Genomic DNA, 24,917 nt, shown 5'->3' on the forward strand with positions numbered 1-24,917 from the left:
TGGAATATGCAAATCCTGTCTTGACTATTCTAACCATTTAGGTTGATAACTGTTCTTTCATTTATAATGTGTAATACATGATGTATGCACAGTCCTTTGTTCTCTGAACATTTTTCATAGCTCCAGCTACTGTGTCTCATATTCTATTCCTAGAAGCTACTGAATAAATATTGCAGTGAACTCACGGGCTCCGGAAATTTCAAGAAAAAGATGATAGTGTACACAGCAGGCAAATAGGCTGTAAGTGCCTACCCAAGTGCATCCAATTATGATTCATTAGGTCAAAACTAGTGCCTCTTGATGAAAGTGAAAGAGGAGAGTGAAAACGTTGGCTTGAAGCTCAACATTCAGAAAACAAAGATCATGGCATCTGGTCCCATCACTTCATGGGAAATAGATGGAAAAACAGTGGAAACAGTGTCAGACGTTGTTTTTTTGGGCTCCAAAATCACTGCAGATGCTGATTGCAGCCATGAAATTAAAAGACGCTTGCTCCTTGAAAGGAAAGTTATGACCAACCTTGATAGTATATTAAAAAGAAGAGACATTACTTTGCCAACCAAGGTCCGTCTAGTGAAGGCAATGGTTTTTCCTGTGGTCATGTATGGATGTGAGAGTTGGACTGTGAAGAAAGCTGATCGCCGAAGAATCGATGCTTTTGAACTGTGGTGTTGGAGAAGACTCTTGAGAGTCCCTTATACTGCAAGGAGATCCAACCAGTCCATTCTAAAGGAGATCAGTCCTGGATGTTCATTGAAGGGACTGATGCTGAAGCTGAAACTGCAATACTTTGGCCACCTCATGCGACGAGTTGACTCACTGGAAAAGACTCTGATGCTGGGAAGGATTGTTGGGGGGAGGAGAAGGGGACGACAGAGAACGAGATGGCTGGATGGCATCACCGACTCTGTGGACATGAGTTTGAGTGTACTCCGGGAGTTGGTGATGGACAGGGAGGCCTGGCGTGCTGTGATTCATGGGGTCACGGAGAGTCAGACACGACTGAGCAACTGAACTGAACTGAACTGAGTGCTGCTGGTTTACATGGCCACTCCAGCACAAAATATTATCAATCTAAATTGAAAATGCTATACTTGTCAGCAACAACCAATCTTTGCTTGACCTTTCACGTGCATTTATAAGTACTAAGGGAAAGCAACAAAAATCCTTTAGAGAAAAAAATCAAAGAAAAATAAATACCCTAAACCCAAATATAGTTTGAGTCCTTCAACACACTTCAGCATATCACTTTACATAGAATAAAATATTTAGGACTGTAGGCAGGAGTGACTCAGAATCCAATTTGAAAGAAGAAATTGTTACAAGTAAAATATTCCTGGGCTACCTGCATTCTTAGTGTTTTCCATTGTAAATCTTGTCAGAGAGCTTTGAGAAGAAAATAGAACTTTTAGCAACTCTCACATGATTATTTGTACTTTTTTAGTACTCTGTATAGTCAAGGGGGTACTCCATTGCAAATTTCTCTGAGAGTTTTTCTCTTTCTTGTTTTAGAGTTAAATTTAAAAAACTTTAGCCTTTTTGTAAAACAAACTTGATTAGCATATAAGCCCACAGTTGCAGGATGTGCTTCTTCTGATGAGATGTGATAATTTGTCACCTTTGTGACATTTGTTTTGGCTAATCAAGTGAGCAAATATTCCTTAATGTACCATGAAAATCTTCCAGGCTAGGAGTCATGGAACAGCTAGAGGATAGAGTCCACACCTTCAAGGAACTCATAAGATAGTGAGGGAATAAGACAAGCATGCAAATAAGATAGAATATAATGTGCCATAAGACAGATATGAAATGATGCTCATAGGAATATACTGGGTGAATAGATAACTTAAAATTCATGGAAAATATAATATTTAAGATGGTTTCTAAAAACCAGGGTGTATTTAACAGACAAAACTGGAAGGAAAGACATTTCAGGGGTTAAAAAACAAATAAATTACAAGGCATGATGTCCTAAATGTAATGATTTGTTTAGTAAAAGTGTGGACAGGTATAAGAAAGTAGACCAGAAAAGAGTGATCATCAAGTCCCAGTTGGAGAAGTTGTAATAAATTAAAAGGAAGATTCTAAAAGTTCAGAGGTGGGGACCTAAATAACTAATGCTATACTGGTTGAGGATATGGGAGATATTTAAGAAACCATTAAAGGTCTTCAGTTATACCCTAGACCTTTTCCACAATTCATTTCCCAGATGACCCTAAGGTGTATGAAAGAGAAACTCCTAGGCTCTCAAGATAAATCAAGGAGCCCAGCCCCATGGACATTTCCAAGGGCATCTTTAGGCAAATCCCATCCCCTACTCTCAGTCTTATCTCTTGGTTATCGTGAATACTGGGGAGACAAATAGGCGATAGGAGAAAGGACCAAGGAAGAGCGGGAGGGAGAGAGAAAGGAAGGAAGGAAGGAAGGGAAACTGAGGGGAAAGGGAGGGGAGAGCCCACCTTACAAATAAGACTTTCAAAGATATTTCACTTCCACCAACATTTTACTCTTACAAGATTTTTAAGGAAAATAGGAGTGTTACTCTGAGAGTAATTTAAAAGAAACTGGGCTAGGTGACATGTCTAAACGGTATGGTTACTAACTGATGTGATCAGTTTGCACTATAATTTTTTGCCCATTGCTCTTTTCATTACATTAAATGGCACCTTTAGGATTCTGCAGTGGTACCCCTACTTACTTGCCAATGGTTTTCACAGCTCTTATGTAAGCCTAGACATTTTCTTCAATCATCAGGACTGTAAGTTTAGTTCTCAGCTGCAGGTCTCTCTCTAGATATCCCATAGACAGATTAAGTCCACCAAGTTCACGCATAACTCACTGTTTTCCCAATAAACTTGACCTTCTCTTGCCTGTTTTACAATGGATCATGTCAAACAGAGCCATAAATATTATTGTTAATTTTTTCCTCTGCTTAATTTACCATATCTAATCAGTCACTGAGCCTTAATATTTTCTTAATATTAAGAAACTATTTAGTATTTTCCTTAATATTTTCTTTAATATTCCTTAATATTTTCCCCATTCCTAGTGCAAATACCTTGGTTCTGATCTGCATTATCTCTGACTCTTAAGAGATAACATTCAGTTATAATAAGCACATGTGACCTTCAAACCCATACCATGTCCTTTGAGCACCTAAGCTTTTGATAACTCCTCTGTGCTAGAAAACACAAATGGAACACACTGTTGGTGTCAAAGTATCAAATCTGACTACTTTGTCTCATCGCTTATATCACATATGTTATATTAGAAAATATTTGAGATTATTTTTAACATTTTCTTAAGAAAGTGAATAAATAGAAAATGATTTCTTTTAAATTTCAGTACACTAAATTCAATTTCTAGGAAAGAATGTAGTGTGAAGTCATTTCCTAAATTATTCAGCTCAAAAAATGTAGATAAAATGTCTTGATAGGTTGTGCAAAAGCATTTAACTGAAGTGTTATACCTGGAAAGAACACATGTTTATTTTTGAGGTTGCATACCTGTTTTGCTGCTGTTACCCACAGAGAATTCTATTATAATTCATGATATATGATATTTTCATTTCTCAGAACTAGTTTATTGTGTTTGGCACTCTATCACTTATCTATAATGAGTTAGTCAGAATGGTACCACTAAAACATAATCCAGTTGTCTCATCTATAAATAAATATACAAACATATATATGTGCATATATGTATCAAATTTTCTCCTAGTTCTTGGACAGATGAAAACATTTTCAAAGATAGAGCATGAAAAGACATTAGTTCACAAAATACCTTAAAGTAATGAAATAAGATAACCTGAGATATATATTGACACATGGTAAAAGATTTGACTATGAATTATGCATAACTACTGCCTTGCAGCATAAACGTGCCCTGGGGGACACATAAACACACACTATACAAACATTCAAAATCCTGTTCAAAACTTTAATCCTTATAACTGTGTATCAGGGGCACACTGTGTACCTTAGCAGCCAGGCTAATTCATGTACCTCAGAAAGACGTGGTAGCCATTTTGGGTTCCTCAATGCCCATTTGAACTCAGTTCCTTTATCAAAAGCTTCTTGTTTTACTTTAAAAAAAAAAAATTCAAAATATTCTGTTTTGTACTCATTTTGCCCAGAGGAAAAAGCTAAATAAAAAACTAAAAATCAATGGATATGAGGCAAACACTTTGTTCACATCCAACCTAAACGGTTATAAAGAATGGAGAAGGAGCAAGCAGAAAGACCCCTGCAATCTCCCATGTTCTGCTCCCACACTGTGATCCAGCCACAGTATCCTTTAGACGGCTTCTCATGTATCAAGCTCTTGCCTGGAAAATCCCATGGACGGAGGAGCCTGGTAGGCTGCAGTCCATGGGGTCGCTACAAGTCAGACATGACTGAGCGGCTTCACTTTCACTTTTCACTTTCACACATTGGAGAAGGAAATGGCAACCCACTCCAGTGTTCTTGCCTGGAGAATCCCAGGGACGGGGGAGCCTGGTGGGCTGCCGTCTATGGGGTTGCACAGAGTCGGACACGACTGAAGTGACTTAGCAGCAGCAGCATGTATCAAGCTCTAGTCATCCCTGGGGTTTTTCTTTCCACTACTCTCTCTAGAGGATTCCCACTTGTCATTGCCTGGATAGATCCTTCCCTTTCTTCCAGTCTCAGCATAACATCTCTGTCAGGGCGGATTTCTCTACCACCTGGTATAACACAGCCACCCCTGACCCGCTGCACCATCATTCTCCTGTATATATTCTTCCTCTTTTTTCACAGCACACAGGACAATGCCCAGCTCAGTACATGGTAGATGTACAATAAATACTGAAGGAAAGAAAGTAGGAAGAGAGGAAGAACAATGATGAAAACTAAAGAAAATGAAAGTCAGAAATAAAGTAGATAACTTTTAAATGGAAGGCAAAGATAAGAACAAAGCAAGCAGAAAATAGAGAAAAGATAGGGACTAAGAACAGTATTATAAGCTGTACCGGAAAAAAAAATAAAAAGAAAATGATCTCTGATGACAGTCCAGCCAATCCAACATTTTTCCATGAATATCAACTAGAGAACCAGACTGAAACAAGATTATGACTGTCACCAATGAAAAATTGTCATACTGATGTCTCCTTGTAATGCATGCATTGGTTTATGGACCCAAACTCCTTGAGTCAGCACCACAAATCTGGCTAATGTTCTTTAGAACAGCATTTGCCGTTTAGGGTTCTAATTTAGCTGACAGATGTGTAAAATCCCTTGTAGCCAGTTACCTTACTATTGATTACACATCTGTGAGACTCGTAGATCTGTATTTTTTCCAGCTAAGGTCAGAGTTACTCTTAGACCTATGTCCTGATACCGAGCTGTCTGTTTTAAAGGGCATGGCACAAACTCAAGCTATGCCTTGGCTATTCCCACCTTTTACCCTGGTGGTTCTGTAGAGAATATGAAAAATATTGATTTAAAGTCCTTTGCTGGGAAATGAATGTGTTGGTGAATTCTGGGTTAAAGACAAAGTCTGGTGCCCTTTATTTCTTATACATAAGTAAAGCTGAGGCTTGAAGTTGTCAAAGGACACTCCCAAGTGAATTCATGTAACAAATATGCAGCTGTCAATGAAGCCTACATTAATGTTCAGTCGCTAAGTCATCTCCAGCTCTTTGCAACCCCATGGACCGCAGCACACTAGGCTCCTCTGTCCTTCACTATCTCAGATTTTTCTCAGATTCATTCATTAGCCTACACTAATAGTCTTATCTAAAATTGCAAATTTACTCTTTCTGCCACATTCCTAATTCCTCTTAATATGTTCTACTTCTTTTATTGCCCTTCTCCCCCCACCAACATACATCCATGGTTTGAGTCATTTGTTTATTTCCTTCTCCTTCTACTAGAATATAAATAAATGTGTTGGGGATATCATCTATTTTGTGCACAAATGTATTCCATTTTGTTAAATGATGACTAAAAGGATGAAAAAAGGAGTGAAGGTAAGTATTCTGCACTGTGGGAAGTGAGGAGACAACATTTGGATCTTTGCCTCTGCAGAGCTTATGATTTCATTGGAAAAACAATCATACACACAGGAAATTAGATAATAACTCCTATGAGATAGCAAACATTAATAAATATAATTATAGATGTTAATAAATAACTGAACCATAAGGAGAATAGCTTCCTGTAGTGGTAATAACACTGCATTTGGAAAGCAGGGGTTGAATCCTGCCTCAACCATTTACCAACTATAACTTTAACACTTATTAACTACGACTCAGACAAGTCACTTAAACACTCTGAGTATCAGATTCCTTATTAATATAAATGAATAAGAATAGCTTCCTCATGGGATTCTTGTGAAGGTAAAGTGAGATTACAACTGTGAAAACAATTGGCTAATAATATTTACTCAAGATATGTCAGTTGAATAGATGGACGTTCTCATTTACAAATGAAACAAGTAGAGTGCTTAGCTGCTTCTCTAAGGTCATCCAGTTTAAATGTCAGATTAGGAGTTCCAAGTCTCCTGGTTCCCATCCCAGTATTAATGAAAATAGAATATAGTGCCTTCCCTGTCACTTGACTTTATTATTATGAGCAATTCTGTTTCTCACACATAACAAAAATTTATCATTTGTCCTAGAAAAGGAGCATCATTTCCCTGAAACACCCTCATTAGGCTCCAAGATGTCTAAGCCCTGTCTCCCTTTAATCGGTTTACTTGTGAAGGAGCAATTTGCTTTATGGCCTCTTTGCAGAGTCTGAAGGGTTTATGACCATGTGGTGTCAACAAGGAGCTCTAAGATGCTTTCAGTTCCATTTACTAGCTTCAGGGTCTTGTAAGAACTGTAGGAACCTATTTGTTCTGAGAAGACTGGGGTTTGAACATTAAATCTGAGTAGTGCTCGTGCTTTTTCCTCTTACTGTCAAATGGAACAGTCACTCCTCATGGTCCACTCAACAACCAGAGCAGTATTCCTTAGGAAAACATGATCGGTACCAATATGATGTGTTTTGAATAACACATCAACTTAAAACAATATTCCCTCTTGTCCTTTCACAAGCCTTCTGAAAGGCTGGGTGAATCTGTTTTAGTCAGTCTTATAACTTCTTTGTAAATGGAAATAAAGATTTCCAAGAAGCCAAGAAACTGATTACCTCAACCTGGAGTTCTGAAATCTATGATAATGGAAAGGTCATGCTATTTCCTTACTTTTAAATGCATAAGTTGAGACAAGTAAACAAGCGGATAAAATAGTATAAAGGCTCAGAGGTGCAATCCTATTAGCACCACGTGAATCTTAAGTTAAGCAGTTGAGGGGTGGGGAGGCGATACACAAAAAAACTAAAGGAAATCTTACCCTAACTTGCTCAAGTACAAAAAAATATGGTTGTCATGCAGGTATTACTGTTTTTGGTAATTTAAGAGGAGGCTGTGAAACAGAATCGAGCCACATTTTGTCTCTCAAATGCTACACTGACTCTAGTCTCTGCCATAATCTGTAAATTTCCTTCAGTTTCCTCCCTGGGATAAACAGTTGTTTAATTTTGTTTTGCTTTTTCTTCTTACTTATCAAGAGTTACACACTTTTTCAGACCAAATTCCCAACTGTCACTGATCCAATGTTTTGTTGTATCAATTCCTATATTTCTTCTTTCCTCTGATGATATCAATTCTTAGTTTGGTTCCTTTGCACCAGAGTAATTGAAGGGACTTGGAACTGGCCTGCTGAATGGGTGTTTAGACATACAGATTGTCAGAGATACATTTCTGAGTCCTTAAGTCCCCACTGTCTTGCTAATAAAACCAGAAAATTAAAGTCTTCAACTGAAAGTGTAACCCTATCTTCTAAATAAATGGCCCAGCAATACATCCCCCTACAACTACTTCAAGGTCACATGCTGAAAAAATCTGACCTTGCTCAGGCTAGGAAAGAAACCTGATACCTCACAGCATTGAAAAAAAAAAACAAAAACAAGTTAGATTTTCTTCTTTATGTCTGCCAAATGGAGCTGCTAACACCGTTTTACTATGTTTAGCTGCTTCTTGTAGTTTGGGGATCATCTGGTAGACCTACAGGTAGGGTTCCCTATAGTCTTCATGTCCACAAGTAACCGCCCGCCCCCATGCCAAACACACCTGACACATTGAAACCTATCCACAGGATTGGTGGATTTCATTAAAATTTGGCAAGAAGACAAAAAGCTGTTTAACTTTTTAGCTACCCAGAAAGACAACCTGAATTAAATGAGTGGAGGTTTAGTAGTTTATGAAACAAGGTTCCAACCAGCTCTCAAATCTCAGTGTTATCTCCTTGTTGTGCCTAAGCTTCCCAGAAAAGCATCCATTTAGCCTTTAGCTCATATCATCTCATTGCAATTCCTCAGCTAGATTTCATGTATAGACACAGCACCCACCAGTGGAAGCAACTTGTCTTAGTTGAGCATTTGAATGCTATCCATGCTAAAAATTAGATTAAGGATTCTATCATATTTTTAAGCTGAAGCTTCCAACTTGTGGATTTATCTTTTTCCTTTTCTAAAAACATTTTTTAATTAAATGTCTTAAAAACAAACCTACACTGTCTTCATCAGGTGACATTTCACTAAATCCTGACAAAGAATAAATTTTCCTGAAACAGCATCTGTCGGCCTCAGCGTTTCTCTCATTTCAGGACCAGTTCTATGAACACATTTCATGCATACACTTCTATACATGGCACTACAGCAAGTGCCATAAATGATTATGTAGCAACAAACTGGCTTGCACATGGCACCTAGTACTCTTGTCTGGGGCAAAAGTACCAAAACTGGCTTGTTATATTCTCTAAGAAGAGGGCTTTGTCCTGGATGAGTGATCTCATCCCAGTCCTGTCTATTTATCAGCTTCAAGATTCCTACATTAACACCAGACTTTTGCCTGAGCATTGAGAAAAATATTAACTTATATCGAATCTATGTGGAAAGATACTAACAAAAGAAGAAAATGCATTCATTTTGTTTCAGTGCAGAAGAGTATGTTTTCCTTTCTCAGACCTTCTGGCCAAGCAGTAGTTTTAGAACTAAATAGTCTTGTAGTTTGTGTTTGGATAACCTGACCACATTCTCCAGGCAATTTTGTATGGCTCTGATCCATCGTTTACAATGATAGTCTTGTCCGTAGACTATCACTTAGATTAAATTGATAAAAATTCATGAATTTTGGCCTGAGTAAGCAAATGCAGCCTCACTACGTACATTACAGCTCCATCCAGAAACAAGTACTTAGTCAACCAAAGATATAATTTGCACTGAATCTTTCGGAAAAATCTTCGCATTCCCCACCCTCTAAGAGTCTGTGTTCTACTTTACATCACTCTATAGATTCACTCTCTCAAAAAAATATTAATCTCCAAATGGCCATTTTCTATACCTCTTCTTCTAAGCTCTGCTGAAAACTCAGTGAACATAGCCATAATGTTCCCTTTGAAACACTCCACCTTCTAAGCATCTGAACTCTGAAGTAAATGTGTCTATCTGACTACTCTCTTACCTTCTGTAACTTCCTTCCTTAGACTGGGTATGTTCAGGGTTCCTTTCCTAGCCCTGACCCGTTTTTTCTCTTCTCTCTCTCTTTTTCTTCCTTCTCCACTTTGTTTCCCCTTCAGTGATCACTGTCACTCTGGTGGATAACAGTTTAAGAACTTTCTCAGACTCATGACTCCCACTCCTAATGGTCTCATTCAGAATCATTTGAGTTGCTCCATGAAAGCATCAAATTCAATGCGTTAAGGAATAAACTCATTTTGTGCTCTTCAAGTCTGTCCTTAAACTAGTATTTCCCTTATTCCTTTTTATACTACTGATCTCCTGGTTACTCCAACTTAAGATCAATTCAGTTCAGTTCAGTCACTCAGTCGTGTCCGACTCTTTGCGATCCCGTGGACTGCAGCACGCCAGGCCTCCCTGTCCATCACCAACTCCCGGAGTTAATCCAAACTCATGTCTATTGAGTCAGTATGCCATCCAACCATCTCATCTTCTGTTCTCACCTTATCTTCCTGCCCTCAATCTTTCCCAGCATCAGGGTCTTTTCAAATGAATCAGCTCTTCATATCAGGTGGCCAAAGTATTGGAGTTTCAGCTTCAACATCAATCCTTCCAATGAATATTCAGGACTGATCTCCTTGAGGATGGACTGGTTGGATCTCCTTGAAGTTCAAGGGACTCTCAAGAGTCTTCAACACTACAACACTATGGTTCAAAAGCATCAATTCTTCGGCGCTCAGCTTTCTATAGAGTCCAACTCTCACATCCATACATGACTACTGGAAAAATCATAGCCTTGACTAGACAGACCTTTGTTGGCAAAGTAATGTCTCAGCTTTTCACTATGCTGTCTAGGTGGGTCATAACTTTACTTCCAAGGAGTAAGCATATTTTAACTTCATGGCTACAATCACCATCTGCAGTGATTTTGGAGCCCCCCCAAAAAAACTCAGCCACTGTTTCCCCATCTATTTGCCATGAAGTGATGGGACCAGGTGACATGATCTTAGTTTTCTGAATGTTGAGATTTAAACCAACTTTTTCACTATCATCCTTCACTTTCATCAAGAGGCTTTTAGTTCTTCTTCTCTTTCTGCCATAAAGGTGGTGTCATCTGCATATCTGAGGTTATTGATATTTCTCCCGGCAATCTTCATTCCAGCTTGTGCTTCATCCAGCCCAGCGTTTCTCATGATGCACTCTGCATAAAGTTAAATAAGCAGGGTGACAATACACAGCCTTGATATACTCTTTTCCTATTTGGAACCCATCTGTTTTTCTATGTCTAGCTCTAACTGTTGCTTCCTGACCTGCATACAGGTTTCTCAAGAGGCAGGTCAGGTGGTCTGGTATCCCCATCTCTTTCAGAATTTTCCACAGTTTATTGTGATCCACACAGTCAAAGGATTTGGCGTAGTCAATAAAGCAGAAATAGATGTTCTTCTGGAACTTTCTTCCTTTCTTGATGATCCAGCGGATGTTGGCAATTTGATTCTTGGTTCCTCTGCCTTTTCTAATCCAGCTTGAAAACCTGGAAGTTCACGGTTCATGGACTGTTGAAGCCTGGCTTGCAGAATTTTGAGCATTACCTTGCTAGCATGTGAGATGAATGCAATTGTGCAGTAGTTTGAGCCTTCTTTGGCATTGCCTTTCTTTGGGATTGGAATGAAAACTGACCTTTTCCAGTCCTGTGGCCACTGCTGAGTTTTTCAAATTTGCTGACATATTGAGTGCAACACTTTTACAGCATCATCTTTTAGGATTTGAAATAGCTCAGCTGGAATTCCATCACCTCCACTAGCTTTGTTCATAGTAATACTTTCTAAAGCTGACTTGACTTCACATTCCAAGATGTCTGGCTCTAGGTGAGTGATCACACCATCGTGATTATCTGGTCATGAAGATCTTTTTTGTACAGTTCTTCTGTGTATTCTTGCCACCTCTTCTTAATATCTTCTGCTTCTCTTAGGTCCCTACCATTTCTGTCCTTTACTGTGCCCATCTTTGCATGAAATGTTCCCTTGGTATCTCTAATTTTCTTGTAGAGATCTCTAGTCTTTCCCATTCTATTGTTTTCCTCTATTTCTTCACATTAATCACTGAAAAAGGTTTTCTTATCTCTCCTTGTTATTCTTTGGAACTCTGCATTCAAATGGGTATATCTTTCCTTTTCTCCTTTGCCTTTCACTTCTCTTCTTTTCATAGATATTTGTGAGGCCTCCTCAGACAACCATTTTGCCTTTTTGTACTTCTTTTTCTTGGAGATGGTCTCGATCCTTGCTTCCTGTACAATGTCATGAACCTCCATCCATAGTTCTTCAGGCACTCTGTCTATCAGATCTAATCCCTTGAATCTATTTGTCACTTCCACTGTATACTCATAAGGGGTTTGATTTATGTCATGCCTGAATGGTCTAGTGGTTTTCCCTACTTTCATCAATTTAAGTCAATAAAGAGTTAATGATCTGAGCCACAGTCGGCTCCTGGTCTTGTTTTTGCTGACTGAATAGAGTTTCTCCATCTTTGGTTGCAAAGAATATAATCAATCTGATTTTGGTATTGACCATCTGGTGATGTACATGTGTAGAGTCTTCTCTTGTGTTATTGGAAGAGGGTGTTTGCTATGACCATTGCCTTTTCTTGGCAAAACTCTGCTAGCCTTTTCCAGACTTGATTCTGTACTCCAAGGCCAAATTTGCCGCATACTCCAGGTATTTCTTGACTTCGTATTTTTACTTTCCAGTCCCCTGTAATGAAAAGGACATCTTTTTTGAGTGTCAGTTCTAGGAGATCTTGTAGGTCTTCATAGAACCATTCAACTTCAGCTTCTTCAGCATTGCTGGTCAGGGCATAGACTTGGATTACTGTGATATTGAATGATTTGCCTTGAAATTGAGTCAGTATCTCCCATCAGGAAGCTTCCATAAGCCTCTTATCCTTCTCCATCAGAGGGCAGACAGACTGAAAACCACAATCACAGAAAACAAACCAATCTGATCACATGGACCACAGCCTCGTCTAACTCAGGGAAACTATGAGCCATGCCGTGTAGGGCCACCCAAGATGGTCAGGTCATGTTGAAGAGTTCTGATAAAATGTCATCCACTGGAGAAGGGAATAGCAAACCGCTTCAGTATTTTTGCCTTGAGAACCCCATGAACAGTATGAAAAGGCAAAATGATAGGACACTGAACTCCCCAGGTCGGTAGGTGCCCAATATGCTACTGGAGATCAGTGGAGAAATAACTCCAGAAAGAATGAAGAGACAGAGCCAAATCAAAAACAACACCCAGTTCTGGATGTGACTGGTGATCGAAGCAAGGTCCAACGCTATAAAGAGCAATGATCCATAGGAACCTGGAATGTTAGGTCCATGAATCAAGGCAAATTGGAAGTGGTCAAATAGGAGATGGCAAGAGTGAACGTTGACATTTTAGGAATCAGCAAACTAAAGTAGACTGGAATGGGTGAATTTAACTCAGATGACCATTATATTTACTACTGTGGGTAGGAATCCCTTAGACGAAACGGAGTAGACATCATAGTCAACAAAAGAGTCCGAAATGCAGTACTTGGATGCAATCTCAAAAATGACAGAATCATCTCTGTTTTTTGCCATGGAAATGAACAGAGACCTTTCCTACAAAATAGACTTAAATAATATTATCATGGCGTATCAAACTCTACTACCCTGTGTTCCTTTTCCAAGCCTGTATTTTGCTATCCATGAACACCATGCCCCCATGAAAACATTATGTACTATTCTATTATTTTTCTCAGACACATCTTTGCAAATGTTCTTTTTCCATGTGTAACAGCCTTTACCCTACCTATTGAACCATTCCTGACACAAAATTTCCACAGGCCAACATGAAAAGGGCCCAGTAATATATGCACACACATTAGACTGCATACCGAAGAGAACCCTGAGTTTGGAAAAATTGGATCTTTTATATTGAACACTGATTTGCCTTTTTGCTTGAGAGAGAGAGACAGTATCTCTATCTTCCAAAGCTGTTTGCTATACAAATCTCCTCGAAAAGACAGTCTTGAGAAAGGGTAGCTATAGCTAGTACCCTAGCTGACAATATGTACACACATAAGAGACATAGAAATAGCTGCCCAACAGTACTAGTTCGGAACATCCTCCAGATAGAAAGAATAAATAAAACACATTTTACATAGTGTCATGATCACCCATCTTCCAAACATAAGCCAGTTATGCTTGTAAGCAATACCTTTCTCTTTTTAATTTTTATGATATTTTCCATACATTACTTTTTAAGCACAACCTTTTATTGTACAATAATTACTTGTGCTCATAACTTTCTCCATTATAAGACTGTAGGTTCTTGAGTTCAGGGTCCTCCAAAACACAGAGAAGATACATATCGTGCTTTTAAAGAAGGAACAAATTAGGATACCATGCAAAATGGAAAGATTCTCAGAAAAATAAAAATTACTGAAACTGCCTCCATAAGAAATAGAAAAATCTGAATAGATCTAAAGTAGAGAGACTGACAGAGAAGGCAATGGCAAGCCACTCCAGTACTCTTGCCTAGAAAATCCCATGGATGGAGGAGCCTGGTCGGCTGTAGTCCGTGGGGTCGTTATGGGTCGGACACGACTGAGTGACTTCACTTTCACTTTTCACTTGCACACATTGGAGAAGGAAATGGCAACCCAGTCCAGTGTTCTTGCCTGGAGAATCCCAGGGACGGGGGAGCCTGGTGGGCTTCCGTCTATGGGGTCGCACAGAGTCGGACACGACTGAAGCGACTTAGCAGCAGCAGCAGCAGCAGAGAGACTGAATTTAGAAACTTCTCACAAAGAAAACTCCAGGTCAAGATGGCTTCATGTTTTGAATTCCACCAACCATTTAAAGGAAAAATCAACACTAATTCTTGACAAACCAACTTAGAAGATGAAAGAGGAAATGAACACTTCTCAACTCCATCTATGAGACCGATATTCCCTGAAACTAAAACAAGACAAAGATAACACATGAAAAGAAAACTAAAGGCCAATATCCCTTATAAACATAGATGCAAAAGTCTTCAATAAAATACTAGCAAAGCAAATCCAACAACATATAAAACAGATCATACACTATGTTACCATATAAGAATCACACCGTGGACATGTACACACTATTCTATTTAAAATGGATAACCAACAAGGACCTACTGTATAGCACATGGAATTCTGCTCAGTGTTATTTGGCAGCCTGCATGGAATGGTAGTTTTTGGGAAAATGAATACATACATATGTATGGCTGATACCCTTCACTCTTCAACTGAAATTATCATAACATTGTTAATTGGCTATACTCTAATACAAAATAAGTTTAAAAAAATAAAAATCAAGCTGTTTAATGCTTTATATTAATGATGAAAGAAAGTGAAAGTGAAGTCGCTCAGTCATGTCACTTTTTGTGACCCCTTGGACTGTAGGCTCCTCCATCCATGGGATTTTCAAGGCAAGAGTACTGGAGTGGGTTGCCATTTCCTTCTCCAGGGGATCTTCCTGACCCAAGGATCAAACCCGGATGTCCTGAGTTGTCAGCAGATGCTTTTACCATCTGAGCCACAAGGGTAGTATATTAATGATGAAAATGACACAAATTATATGGTCATGTCAATAGATGCAGGAAAAGCATTTCACAAAATCCAGCATTCTTTCCCTGTTGTCTCAGATGGTAAGACTCTGCCTGCAATGTGAGAGATCTGGGTTCAGTCCCTAGGTCAGGGAGATCCCTTGGAGAAGGGAATGGCAATCCACCCCAATATTCTTGCCTGGAGAATCCCAAGGACTGAGAAAGCCTGGCGGGCTACAGTCCATGGGGCCACAAAGAGTCAGACACGACTGAGTGACTAACAAAACACAACACAACAACAGCATTCTTTCATGAAAGAAAACAAAGAAAAACACTCAACAAACTGGACTAGAATGGAACTTCCTCAAGCTGATAAACAACATCCACAAAAAACAAATCTATAGCTAACATCATAATCAATGGTGAAACGTTGAATGCTTTCCTTCTATGTCTGGAGGGATGACAAAGATACCTCCTCTTGACAGGGACAGTCAGCACTGCAGTAGAGACTATACTGCAAAATTAAGAAACAAAGAAAAATAAAAAGCATCTGGATTAGAAACAAAGAAGTAAAAATATCTCTATTGGAAGATAACATGACCTGGAATAAAAAAAAAGTCCAAAGAATGCAACAAAAACAACAAAACCATTAGAACTAAAAGATGAATTCAAGCACAGTTTCAGGATATAAGATCAATACACAAAAAATTAGTTGTTTTTCTAAATACTGGTATAAACAACCAAAACTGAAATGAAATTTTGCTTGCAACAGTACCAAAAAGATTAAAACTTAGGAATAAGCTTAACAAAATAAGCATAAGATGTTTCCACTGAAAATTATAAACTATTGTCGAGAAAATGAAAGCTCTAAATAATTGGAGAAACAGTCCATGTTCATGAATTGAAAGAATTACTGTTGTTAAAATGCAATATTCTCCGAATTGATTTAAGCTTCAAAATAATCTCTATCGAAATTCAAGTGGCTTTTATGCAGAAATTGGCAAGCTGTTATTGAAAGTTTTTGCAGAAATGTAAGAGACCCAGAATAGAAAAAACAATACTAAAATGAACAAAGTTGGAGCACATACACTTTCTGATTTCATAATTTTCTACAATGCCACAGTAATCAGCGTGATACTAGCATAAAGACAGACATAGATCTAAGGATTAGCCTTGAGAGTTCTGCATGAAATTCTCACATTTACGTCAATTTATCTTTGACAAAGAAATCAAGGCAATCCAGTGGGGGAAAGAATAATTAGTACTGAGGTAAGGGAATAATCACACGCAAAACTATGAATAAAAGTCTGCACAAGAATAGATCACTGAGACCTAGGCTAGTCAAAGAATACTTCGAGATGACCTAAAAAGTACATGTGGTAAAAGAGAAGATGGGAAAGTTGCGTTTCATCAAAATCAAAGTTTAAGTACCCCATGGACTATACAGTTCATGAAATTCTTCAGGCCAGAATACTGGAGTAGGTTGCCTTTCCCTTCTCCAGGGGATCTTGCCAACCCGGGAATCAAACCCAGGTCTCCCACATTGCAGGCATATTCTTTACCAGCTGAGTCACCAGGGAAGCCCAAGAATACTGGAGTGGGTAGCCTATCGCTTCTCCAGCAGATCTTCTCAACCCAGGAATTGAACCGGGGTCTCCTGCATTACAGGTGGATTCTTTACCAGCTGAGCTAACAGCGAAGCTCCTTGAACAATTAGTACTGAGGCAACTGGATAATCACATGCAAAACTATGATTAAAGGTCACTATTCATATTATACCAAAAAAAAAATTCAAACTATATCATAGATTTAAATGTAAAAGCTAAAACTATAAAGGTTTTCAGAGAAAACACAAGAGTAGATCACTGAGACTTAGCCTAGTCAAAAAGTACTTCAACATGAGATGAAAATCACATGTGATAAAAGATAGAAAAGTTGTGTTTCATCAAAACTAAAACTTAAGTACATCAAATGTATCATCAAGAAAGAAAAGAGACAAATTGGAGAAAATATTTTCAACTCATATATCTGATAGGTACTTTCCCATAATATATAAAACTCTTACAATTTAATAATAAAAGACAACCCAATTTAAAAATGGGCAAAGTATTTGAATAGAGAATAATATTATATGGATAATTATATGGATGGCTATTAAGCACAGAAAAGATGTTCAAAAATATTGGTTATTAGGCAACTGTCAATCAAAACATATTGCATCAGACTCTACCTATTGCATCAGTACAGCTCTCTTGCACCCTAGTTTCTGCTTGGATTGAGCCAAATAGGGGTATAAACAAAAGAATCAAGGATAGCAGAAAGACAGAAGTTGGAGTATTTATTCCCCTGGCTACCTTCCTGTGGTATTTTGTGTTAAGAGAAAATACATTCTTCTATATGGCATAGCTCTTACACACCCCTTGGAAAGGGGTGACCGTCTTCAAGGTATATAGCTTCAGTGGCAAATTCCAGTAGTCATTTGCTCCACTTGCAGCTTTAAGCTCCCCTACTCAGGAGAACTTCATCATTCCTTCTCGATTTTTCCAACTCTTTGCAATCCCATGGACTGTAGCCGGCCAAGCTGCTCTGTCCATGGACTTCTCCAGGCAAGAATATTGGAATGCCCTTCTCTAGGGGATCTTCCCAAACCAGAGATTGAACCCAGATCTCCCATATTGAAGGGAAATTCTTTACAGTCTGAGCCACCAGGGAAGCCCCTAACCTTGCTCACAATATGTGAAATAATCCCTTCACAAGCCTCTCTTGAAATCACCCCTTTTGACTGGGCCTTTTGTTTAGGAGAAGCTGGGACTCATGTATCCATTTCCCATGGAAATTCCCCCACCTCACCAAGTAGTTCCTGATTAATTAGAAAAAAATATTATTCTTATTTCTTATTTTTATGTTTTTTGGGGGGGCTCAAAAATCACTGCAGATGGTGACTTCAGCCATTAAATTAAAAGATGCTTGCTCCTTGGAAGAAAACTTATGACCGAAATAGACAAGTTATTAAAAAGCAGAGACTTGACTTTGCCAACAAAGGTCCATCTAGTCCAAGTTGTTGTTTTTCCAGTAGTCATGTATGGATGTGAGAGCTGGACTCTAAAGAAAGCTGAGGGCCAGAGAATTGATGCTTTTGAACTGAGGTGTTGGAGAAGACTCTTGAGAGTCCCCTGGACTGCAAGGAGATCCAACCAGTCCATCCTAAAAGAGATCAGTCCTGAATATTCATTGGAAGAACTGATGCTGAAGCTGAAACTCCAATACTTTGGCCATCTGATGCGAAGAACTGACTCATTGGAAAAGACCCCAATACTGGGAAAGATTGAAGGCAGGAGGCTAAGGGGATGACAGAGGATAAGATGGTTTGATGGCATCACTGACTCAATGGACATGAGTTTGAGTAAACTCCGGGAGTTGGTGATGGACAGGGAGGTCTGGCATGCTGCAGTCCATGGGGTCGCAAAGAGTCGGACAGGACTGAGCGACTGCACTGACTGAACTGAGAACAAATACTCACCATCAACAGTTGGCACTTCTGAACGGAGGAGTCCTAGTGAACGTTAGCCCAGCCTGTATACTACCTTATTTCTTCACTGTTACCTCACAGGCAAATGGAAGTCAACAAATATTTGTAGAATAAATTAATAAATCATTGCAGATATCATTTAACCTTGGCAGAAAATCATATCTGTCCTCTTCACCTCTGTTTCCCCTGCAATCAAACCAGTGTCAAATATATAGAGGGTGTATGAAAATATTTATAGAATAAACTAAAAAAATACTTTTAGGCATTGCAGATTTCCTATTATGCAGACAGAATATTCAGATATATTTACTGCACTATTTCAACTCAGTTCAATGACACCAAGAAGGCATTATTACCACATTGCAGTTGCAACTAACACATGCAGAGGTTAAACCATCTCGGAGTTAATATAACATTAGAAAGAGATTCCGACCAGAGATGTGTAACTACTTAGATCTGTTGCTCATAAGAAACTCTACCAAGTGGCCAGTGAGAGTAAACATTTATCCACGAGTGAAGCAGAGGAATGGGTTTGGACATTTGCATTCACAAAAAAACGTTATTCAAAGAAAGTACGAGAAAGTGATCCTTGCCCTTTAATGTTAGACTTTGTCTTTTTCTTTTCTAAATAGCTGTGGATAAAAGTTTGTGGTAGTTGTGATCTCATGCTTTATTTCTAGTGGTAAGAAAAATAGATTCATTCATGAACCTAAAGTGGGAGATTTAGTTCACACATAGAACAGACAACTCACAACTTTCAATGAGTGGAAAAAAAATATGACCTTAAAAACGTCTCACCCCCAAATCTTCTAGAACTTGTGGTGTTTTTGTGCTGATTAAAAATCACTGTGGACAAACAGCAGTCAGCTTCCACTGCCAGTGATTGCCTAGTACACCATAAGTACACACTGGGACCGTGGGTATGAATGCCTCCACAACATTATTTCTTTTCAACATATTCTTTCAGAATTCAAGAACACAAAACGTTCCAAAACAAAGTGAGCTCTCACAAAAGCAGAGCAATTGAGTGCACCTGTGGTTAGTTGTTATTGACTATTGTGTTTAAGACCACAATAACCCTCTGGTGTTTTTTTTTTTTTTTTTAACTTGATCTTTTTATGAGTTTCATCTTGTAGGATGGCTGTATATTACGTGAAATTTAATCAAGCAGCTACTTTTGTGCCATTAAATGAAAACCCAAGCATCTGCTTTGTCAGTGACCTTTGACCAACCCTGGCTTACTGTAGTCAGGTGTACAAAAAGCTTAAAAATTTATCTCAGAAGCTAAGAGAAAAAGTTATGGGTTTTCCAGTTATATTTTTTGTTACTTAGATACCAAACCTTGTTCCTTTCCCACCGTAAACTGGGCAAATCCCCTATGAAATCATTTTTTTAATGTCACTTTCCCATAAATTAAAGACCTAGGCGAGCCGGTATTGCAGCTCCAGTTTTGAGTCTGAAAGCCTGAGAACAAGGAACACTGACGGTGTACGTTCCAGTCCAAGTGCAGGAGAAAATAATGTCCCAGCTTGAAAACAGGTAGGGAAAACAAAGTCCCTGTTAACCTTTTATTTGCTTTATTCAGGCCTTGGATAAGACTCACTAACATGGGGCAGGGTAATCAGTTTTATTCAGTCTATTGATGGAAATGCTAATCTCATCCAGAAACACCTTCATGGACACACCCAGAATAATCTGTAACCAAATTTGGGGCACCCCAGATCTGAATTGAGTTGACACATAAAAGTTACCATCATAATTTTATAGTCCTCAGCTCTGAAATTCAAGAAAATGTAAGCTAAATGATGATTGATTTAGTCATAAGGTAGTCTTAGATCACAAACAAGAGACTGTGCTTTCCTTGAGAAAGTTGCCCATATCTCAATAATCTCCATATCCCCAATATAGAGTACAGTTTCTGACACATTTAGCAACCTACTAATATTGAATTAATGTCTTTGTGCTATGTAAAGTTCAGAGATTTATTTTTATTATTTTGTATTAACAAGGTAAGACTACCCCCGTTACCTTTTCTCATCTCTGTAGCTCTCCAAAAACCAGCATCTATTGCAAACGGATGAATTTCTATATGTAATTCTACAGAAGGAGCCCAAGATACCAGAAATCTTTGCAATATTTATTTTCCTTGTAGCACCTATTTAGATATGTTCAGAGCAAAATAGGTTCCACATCTATCCTTCAACAGATGTCTCCCTAAGCTATACATGACCTCCTGCATTTCCTGCTTGCCAATTTGCTTGCTAGTTTAATAGAAAGTCAATACTATTATGGAATCTTGTGGTTTTGTTTCCTTACTCTTCTCCCTTGGCAGGAAAACTGCTCTCTCGTTAAAGGTGAACTCAGAGATGCAAAAAAGACAGCATTTGTACCCAGCTGTTTTCTAAGCTCTTACAAAGAAATTAAAGAAAATACAAGTGAATACAGAACTGCGTCGGGATGTAAGTTCACATCTATTATCTGAAACTGCTTTTCCCATAGTCTCTAAAGAATAATCATATTCATCATGTTAAAAAAAAATGTATGCAAAAATGAACCCTGGGTTTATCTTGGTTCCAGACTGAATTTTTTGACCTGTCAGAGCCAAATGAGTTATCTGTACAAAGCCTTCTACCAAAGCTTTCTCAAGCACCAAGGTTAAGGAAGAGACCCCAAGGAACTGAAAAAGATATAAGTAATATAAGCGGCCCAAACTGGACATGTTAAATCTTCCAAATGTAGCCCCCCCAGGAACTCTAAAGTAGCTGCTGATTCTTTTATGGCCCAGTTGGGAAGCCATGTGGTTAGTCTAGCCCGTAAAGGGTTATATTATCAACTGCAGGAGTCATATTAGTAAAACAGAGTGGCTTGATATGAAAGCCATAAAATTTACTGGCAGAAAATAATGCAGCCCCAACATGTCTATATATGCACGGATACCATGAATACAGGACTTCCCACGTGGTACAGTAATAAAGAATCCCCCTGCCAAGGCAGGAAACACAAGAGACAGGGGTTCAAACCCTGGGTGGGGAATATACCCTAAAGTAGGAAATGGCAGCCCACTCTAGTATTATTGCCTGGGAAATTCCATGGACAGAGGAACCTAGTGGGCTACAGTGCATGGGGTTGCAAAGAGTTAGAAATGACTGACAACACACAGCACACAACAAGCATACATGCAAACACTCAACTCATAATTCTACAAATTATCATCATTTGGAGGGTAAGAGGGCTTCCCTGATAGCTCACTTGGTAAAGAATCTGCCTGCAACGCAGGAGACCCCAGTTCGATTCCTGGGTCCGGAAGATCCGCTGGATAAAGTGTAGGCTACCCACTCTAGTATTCTTGGGCTTCCCTTGTGTGGCTCAGCTGGTAAAGAATCTGCCTGCAGTGTGGGAGACCTGGGTTTGATCCCTGGGTTGGGAAGATTCCCTGGAGAAGGGAAAGTTTAACCACTTCAGCATTCTGGCCTAGAGAATTCCATGGACTGTATAGTTCATGGGGTCCCAAAGAGTTGGACACGACTAAGCGACTTTAAAAAAAGGGGGTGGGGGATGGGGCATAAGATTTCTTTTAACCTCAAAGCAATCCATGTTCATTACTTATTTCCAGTTTTCAAAAATAGTTTATTAAAGAAGTATGATTATTTTCCCATTTTAGTTCCTCTGGTTGACTTAATATAGCTGTCAGACTTAAAATATCTGACAAGACAATTAAGAAAAAGGCAGTCCAAAACAAAGAAAATAACATAGAATCCTAAAAACTTTTTAAACAGCAACTTTTCTTACTAACTTGCCCCAAATGTTTTTTCATAGGCTCAGTTGAAGTGTTGATTATCTGAACCAGCCTGTCAGTCCCAATGGGAAGCTTTAATATTATGAGTAATCAATCAGTCAGTCCATTCAATCGCTCAGTAGTGTCCAAGTCTTTGTGACCCCATGGACTGCAGCACACCAGGCCTCCCTGTCCGTCACCAGCTCCCGGAGTTCACTCAGACTCATGTCCATTGAGTCGGTGATGCCATCCAGCCATCTCATCCTCTGTCGTCCCCTTCTCCTCACGTCTCACGCCTTCAATCTTTCCCAGCATCAGGGTCTTTTCAAATGAGTCCGTTCTTTGCATCAGGTGGCCAAAGTATCGGAGTTAATGGAGAAGCTATTGTCAGAGGGCTACACTGTAGTGTAATTTAGTAGCTCAGTTAAAAATTATGAAAAAAAAAAAAAAAACCAAGAGTCTTATATATGACCATCATAAAGAAAAAACATAGAATACTGAGCCTAAAGTGCAACCTACTTCACCAATTATAGTAGCAGCTCACCCACAGATCTTTATTCAACTTCTCTGGGGTGGGCCTGGGTATCAGGAGTTATTAAATATCCCCAGTATTCTATGTTTTTTGTTTTTTAATCAAGTTGAATTTCATTTTTCTCTGTCTCTTTTTCTTTTGTTCTTTTTTCCTATCTTCTCACTTAGGTGATTTTAAAATCCATTTCCAATGTTCTATGCATCTGTATGCAGGTGATCCCCCAATTTAAATCTCAAGCCAATTCCCCTTCTCCTGATTCCAGACTTGTTTATCATTCTGCTGTCCCAGCATTTCCTCTCCTATGTGTGAGAGGACTGTTACAACTAGTATGGTCAAAATTGGCAGTATGAATCCCTGACCTTTCCAGTACTGCTTCTCCCTAGATTTCCCAATTTCGGTTGTATTATATTCACCAGGATGATTATGCAAAGACCCAGGAGTCATCTTTGATAACCTTCTTTTACATAAATACAAGAAACCCTAAGAACTCTGCTATCAAACTAGACCCAAAAGCTAGCATCACACCATATCTATCACTACCGTCCTAGTCTGCAGAAATAACATTCTTCTCCTAGACTCCTTCAATATCCTTTTAACTAGAACCCATTTTTCCAACCTATCCCTCTATGATTCAGCATTCACATAAAAATCATAGCAATATTTTCCACCAGAAGGTAAGTTCTAGTGGCACATGAATCTGTTCACAGGACAAAATGAGGTCAAGCAGCAGGTAGCACTTGCATAGGATCCTACCTCCGTATTGACCTATAGCAAACAGGCAAGATTCTGAGCTTAGCGAAGTAGAACACAAGAGTTGAATCCACCTAAAATTAACGCAATATGGAAAAGCACGACGCGCCCTCGCTTCCTTTCTTCAGCAGTCTCCAGTGGCTCTGCCTAGTACTGTTTTCCTTTCCAGCACGTGGCCTCCTCGTCCGCATGGCTCTCACATGACATTTCTCCCTGGCCCACAAGCTACTAACTGTCACCTGTGGAAGTCATACCGAACTCTTCTGGGGGGATGTGAACGTGCCCACAGCACAGCCAATGTGTCTGGAAGAGTATTTGCGCTCACTCACTTGGACCAGATCTAGGTTTGCTGCCCTCTGCTTTGCCCTCAACTCTCCTCTTCCTCCACTACTGCTCTATGCAGAATTATGCAAATTGTGCAAATAAGGCATAATTCAACAACGAATACTTCTGGTAAAATGGGATCCTAAATGAAAGTATTCAAAAGTTACAATTAAAGCATTTATCAGTAATCTAAATCTTGTGAAGCCTGGTTTTGTCTGGGCCAGTTGGAAGAACACTGAGAACACATAAGTGAACGTGGGAAGTATCTCTAGTCCATGGTTGTCAAATTTTACTGTACTTCAGAATCACCTGGATGCCTTGCTGCTGCTGCTAAGTCGCTTCAGTCATGTCCGACTCTGTGCGACCCCATAGACGGAAGCCCACCAGGCTCCCCCGTCCCTGGGATTCTCCAGGCAAGAACACTGGAGTGGGCTGCCATTTCCTTCTCCAATGTGTGAAAGTGAAAAGTGAAGTTGCTCAGTCGTGTCTGACTCCTCGCGACCCCATGGACTGCAGCCTACCAGGCTCCTCCGTCCATGATATTCTCCAGGCAAGAGTACCGGAGTGGGGTGGCATTGCCTTCTCCCTGGATGCCTTATTAAGACAAAATGACTGGACCTTACCTCCAGAGTTTTTAACTCAATAGGAATGGGATTAGCTAATATTTTGCATTTCTAACAAGTTCCCAGGTGATGTTGATAATGCTGAGGCTCAGAAATCTTACTTTAAGAATTCCTGATCAGGTCTAAATGCCAGAAAGTGGCTGCAAGTGAAATGAATTGCCTTGACTTCACCTGGACTTATTCTTCCCCATCAGAGACTTCCTACAGACAGTTTAATCTTTGTCATACTTGTAGCCCCTTTGCACCACAGGAAACTCATGCCT

This window comes from Moschus berezovskii, chromosome 8 (assembly GCF_049115385.1).
Source record: "Moschus berezovskii isolate FMDL1 chromosome 8, NW_MosBer_1.0, whole genome shotgun sequence".
In the NCBI taxonomy this organism is placed as follows: domain Eukaryota; kingdom Metazoa; phylum Chordata; class Mammalia; order Artiodactyla; family Moschidae; genus Moschus; species Moschus berezovskii.